The 5,842-nt window shown below is 41.4% G+C and overlaps 1 pseudogene; it reads left to right on the plus strand.

The window, feature by feature from the left end:
• The first annotated feature begins 199 nt into the window (after positions 1–199).
• The window catches only part of LOC101561232, a 58,089-nt pseudogene continuing 52,446 nt past the window's right edge, over positions 200–5,842 (plus strand).

Consider the following 5,842-nt stretch of genomic DNA (forward strand, 5'->3'; position numbering starts at 1 on the left):
GGTCCCTGTGCATTGCCAAGCTTGTTCCAAGTAGGTGCTTTAGACCACTGAGCCATCTCTCCAGCCCGGTGTTCCATTCTCGAAATGACAGAATTATAGAACTAGATTGGGGATTGCCCTAGGTTACGAGGTAACGCAGGGGGTGAGAAGAAGGAGGGAAATGGGTATGGCTACAAAGGGCACCCGAGGAATCCGGGCGATGACGAAAGCATTCTGTCTCTTCACTGTCAATGTCAGTGACATTATCATGCTTGTTATACTGTATTACAGGTGTCAAGATGTTACTATTGTGGGAATTGAGGTAAGGATAGAAGAGGGGTTTTTGTTTGTTTGTTTTGAGCCAGGGTCTCACTGTGTAGTTCACACTGCCTTCAGTTCACTATGTAGCCTGGGCTGGCCTTGAACTCACAGCGATCCTCCTGCCTCAGCCTGTCTAGTGCTAAGATTACAGGCTTGAGCCACTACGCCTGGCTTCTTTGTATTATTGTTTTTTCTTTCTTTTTTTTGCAGAACCAGGGATTGAGCTCAGGCACTTGTGTTTGCCAGGGAAGCACTTATTCCACTGAGCCATCTCCCCAGTCCCTGTATTATTATTAAACTGCATGTCAATTTGGTAGTATATACAAATCAAAGGATAAACATTTATTATTATTATTATTATTATTATTATTATTATTTTGCAAGAAGTGGGGATTGAACCCAGGGCCTTGGTGCACACGGGGTACTCTACTACTGAGCTACATCCTCAGCTCTTGTTGTTGCTTGAGGCAGAGTGTCACTAACTTGAATAGCTGGGACTACAGTTATGTGCCACCATATCCAGCTAAAAAGCTTTTAAAGGAAGGCAAAAACTTTTTCAGATATAGGAAAAAAAGTGAAAGTATTCATCAAAAACATTCTCTCTGATTTGATCTGTAGATTCAGTATAGTCCTCATCAAACTATGAGCATTTTTGTAGAAACTGATAAACTGATTCTAAAGCCCACAGGAAATGTAGCCCTTCAGCCAAAACAAAAAATGTGCTCACTGAGGAAGTGTACCAAACATGTAATAAATAATGTCCATTCTATAAACTCTTCTAAAGAATTGGAGAGAGAGGGATACTTCCAATTCTTTCTGTGTGTTGAACATTATTCTGATACAAATCCAGTTACAGGAAAGCATATTTAGAAAAGAAACCACAAATCAATATTCCCTATGAATACAGATGCAAAACTTCCTAACAAAATTTTTAGAGAAAAAAATCCAGTAATCCTGAAAAATGATAATCCATCACAACTGAGTAGTGTTTAGCACGAGACTGCAAACTTGATTTAATATTTCAAAATAACAAGTAATCACTGGCAGATTAGAAAAGAAATCATGAGATTTGTTTAATAGATCGAGTAAAGGAATTTGTCAAAATTCAAAATTCTTTAAGCTCGACAGAGAAGACCATGTTGAGTTTGTTATATTGTATAAAATATTTCACTTGTAAGTGCTGTTCTCATTTTGTAGCTTGCCTTAGACAAATATCTTTGTAGTGAAAAATCACATTTTCAATATTGATTCTTTAATTCTATGTCCTTGAAGCTAGCTAGCAAATTTTCCAAAGACTTTCTAGGAACTGGGAGCTGCCCAGGGGTCCTGTGACTCTCTGTATGTGCCAAGTTCAGCATGTGCTTCCCAAATAAGCACCCAAAATTCTTTATAGAAAAAAAATCTCAGTAAAGTAGGAGTAGAAGGGAACTTCTCTTATATAATGAAGAAAAAAAGAGCAAATTCTATAACTAGCCAGATGTGATAGCACATGCCTAAATTCCCAGTTACTTTGAAGGCTGAGGCAAGAGGATTCCAAGTTTGAACCCAGGCTGGGCAACTTAGTAAGGCCTTGTCTCCACATGAAAAGAGCTGGGGAGATAACTCAATGATAGAACCCTTACCTATCTTAGGGTTCTAGGTTCAATATCCAACCCTGCTAAGATAAACAAAAACCCCTACAGCTAACCTTATACCTAGAGATGGAAGACTTAACTTGCTGTCCTAGGATCAGGAGACCAGGAAGGATACTCTAACCACTGTTCTTCACCACTGTTTGAAAGTGTGTAGAGGTGCCAGATCAGCACACAAAAGGATGATCAATGTCCATAGGGAATTACAAATTAAATCCATCACAAGATAACCTCTCCCAACATAATAGAACCTCTACAATGTCATGACAGCAAGTATTGGAGAGAAGGTGGAGTCAGTGCCTTGCTGTGGGCTAGTCTTACCACCTCAGAAGAGTTTGAATGGCTTCCTCAAAAGTTCAATATATATCCTGCCCCCAAGGTGCGCTGAGCCAGAGATTGAGGCTGGGCATGGTGGGGCATGCTTGTAATCTCAGCATTTGGGAGGCCAAAAACAAGAGAATCATTATGAGTCTGAACTGTTTGAGATCCTGTACCAAACATATAAATGAAGAAAAAAAAAATTCAACATGTACCCTCACAGCTACTTTGTCTTTAGGTATTTACCTGACAGCATGAAAGAACTCTTGCATGCAGATGTCATTGTAACATATGTATAGTAGCTAAAGACTAGAAACAACTCAACTGTCCAGCTACAGTCAAATGAATATAGTACAGCCCAAAAGAATGTATTATTGACCCATCTGTCAGCATGGGTGAATCTGGAGGTAAATATGTCCAAAAAATCCAAAAATAAAAACACGTTTTCCCAAAGAATGTAGGCTCATCTGTACTGTATATCATTTATATTTCAATAAAGTTGTACTCAATTTATGGAATTAGAATTTTTAGAGATGAAATAATAGTGTTAGATTTATAAGGAAGAATATAAATTGGTAGAAAAAATTAGGTAAGGGCCGGCCAAATAGCTCAGCGGATTAAAGAGCCTGCAAGCAGGTGCAGGGCCCCCGGGCTTTTGATCCCCAGTCCTGCTGTACTAGCCCCACCCCCGGGGCGTACTGAGACAGCAATTGAGACTAGGCCTGGTGGCGCCCACCTATAATCCCAGCTCCATTCAGGGGCCCCTTTGTTGGTACCTCTGCTGAAGGATCCCTCGCCTGCACTATTTGGATGTTCTTCCCTAGTGCGCTGAACTCCAAACTAGTATTTCTGGAGTTCCTTGCTTTCTTCAAACCACTGTTGCCAAGCGCTGTTGAGTGGAAGGCAAATGTGAAAAATTAAATCACTACAAAGGTCTAAGAGTTTCGGGCCCCAGAGGTAGCGTTGTCATAAGACATTAGAGACAGATAACAAAAGGATTCTGACGAGGGAGGAAAAGCTCATCTGGGAGCAGGGTGCTCACAGAGTCCCTGGCCTCACAAGAACTCAGCGGTCATGATAGAGACACACACCTGGCCAGCTCCCCCTCGATGTGGTTGTGGTGGCAGCGAGAGGCAGTGTGTCCGGGGGCAGAGGCTGTCAAACTTAAGCAGCATTGGCATTCCTGGGAGGACTCGATCAACACGACTCTCCAAGTTTTTAAAATTGAGACTTTTATCTAGTTGGTCTGGAGGGAAGCCCTACTACGTGCATCTCTAGTGATGCTGCTGCTGTTGCTGCTCTAAACATCATTGGCTTGAATTTCTGAAGAGTAACAGGAGCAATTAAGGTCCAATTTCTATTTCATTGATTTTTAGAGAAATGGCATGTGTGAGTAGCCAGATTTGATTCTACCACTTCAGTGGCAAGGAAGTTTTTTCTATTTGAGTGTACAGGGAAATGGAAAATGGACATCGTGATGACCTTACTGCAGCTTTTGGGGAAAAGTAAAGGAAATAAAGACCTATGGAAGGGTGTTATGGAAGGGTGCCAGTCCACAGCCTCGTACACTGCCAGTGCTCCACAGTCTAGCTTCAGTTCCACCCTACACCCTTCCTCCAAAGTAATTGTGCTTGGTCACATTAACTTGGACTCTTTGGAAATAAAGGGGTCATGTTTGTAGTGTGACAGTCACTTCGGAGTAGATACAAAGCCTTTTTGAAGAACTTGATGTGAACTTGCTATACAATTGACACTTACCAAACAGTGTCTTTTGTTTTGTTTTTTTCTGAGACAGTCTTACTATGCAGTCCTAAACTTGATATCACTGGGTAGCACAAGGTGGCCTCAAATTTGCTGTCTTCCTGTCTCTGCCTCCCAAGTGCTGAGGTGTGTACATGTACCTGTCACTATCTTTCAATGGCTGCGTTGGCCCATTCTGCACTTGATGATGATTCTTATTGTCTGACAAGAGTTAGACAGCCCTAAGGCTCAAGAGACTGAGGCTGTTCAGATATATTTCCTGAAGGAATGACTTGAGAAATAGAAATTGGACCTTAATTGCTCCTGTTATTCTTCAGAAATTCAAGCAGGCTTATATGTATATGGAGGAATACAACTATTGATTTTTTTCCCTTTTATCTAATATGAATCCTCTAATTTAAGCACCACAAACTAAATGCTTTGGCAAAGAAATATGGTCCCCCACCACAGCTCCCTACGTGACACCCAGCGTGAGATGGGAATTCAGGCTCCTTGTGCCGCTGTTAGCTCCAGACGACTGTGTGTTTCTGTACCATAGTCAGTGCTAATTAATCACACAGCAGGCTTGTTATGCATCAGCTAGGAGGTCAGTACATTTTGGTTGGTGTGGAAGAAAGAAAGAAGCCTTCATCCTGCTGAGTTGGGGACATGGCGGGGTCAGCCTCAGGATGGTAGATGGCTGAAGAAATGACCTTCAGTGGAGAAACAAGCTACAGAAGAGAGCAAACTTTTCCTACTTTGTAGCCTCGCTGAGGTTTCTAAACTAAGGGCCCATTTGTGTTGCTTCTTCAGGCTCTCAATACCTACATTTTGCCTGAGGAAATATGTCGCCTCCCAGATTATGTGTCTTCACTGGCTCCATTGGTTGCCTTCTGGATTGAATTTAAACTATTTCCAGAGCAGTCAGCACCCCTTCACTGTATAAATAGCTATCGTGGGCAATTAGTGTCTTTGATTTTTCTTCTTTCTAAATAATGTGGTTGAGAATTGTTTGGTATATTTCAGTTTGCTTTCACCAAATTGTGTCAAGTAAACTATGTTTTCTTAGGAGAGGTTTATTTTTTGTTTTTGGTGCCAAGGACTGAACCCAGGGCTTCCAGCTTGCTAGGCAAGCATTCTACCGCTGAGCCAAATCCCCAGCCCCATGTTTTCTTATGCCTTGCAAAATCTGCGTATGTCACTGCAGCCGTGATTAGAAGAGATAAGGTGATTTTTAAAAAATGATGTTGCCTATGGTTTGTGTCTAGGTGTTCCCCCAAAGCCTCATGCAGTCTTGGGGTGGCTTCTGGAGTTTGTGATTGATTACTGTGGGTGTGGATGCTGCACCTGCCCTGGGGCAATTAGTTTGCATTTCAGTCTAAGGAGGAAAGAGAAGTTAGCTGCTCTAGCTGCTGCTACTCCTCCCTGTTGCTCTTGCTCTTTGCTCAGGCAAGGTTGCTCTCTGCCGCTCTGCCTTGGAGCTCCCTGAACATGGACTGAAACTTCCAGTAACTGTGAGCTAAATAAACCTTTCCTTCCTTCATTTTGGGTGTCAGGTATTTGTCCCAGCAACGAGAGAAGAGTAACTGAGACAGACACAAACCAACGACTAACTTTATTTATTTATTTATTTATTTATTTATTTTTAATGAGAAATAAATATGAACGAGACAGTTTCAAAGCTGATTAATAGGACAGTTTTGATAATCAATACATTGTACATTGTTATCTTCTTAGTGGCCATCCATAACACAAGAAGCAGACAGGATATTCTGTCCAAACACTGTTAGTACACCTCTTTCTTCTCATTGAGTTAAGTGAAAGTAGCTGTAAATTTATCCTAACTATTTTGT

The sequence above is a fragment of the Octodon degus genome, unplaced genomic scaffold (genome assembly GCF_000260255.1).
Source record: "Octodon degus isolate 3935 unplaced genomic scaffold, OctDeg1.0 scaffold00223, whole genome shotgun sequence".
Taxonomy (NCBI): Eukaryota; Metazoa; Chordata; class Mammalia; order Rodentia; family Octodontidae; genus Octodon; species Octodon degus.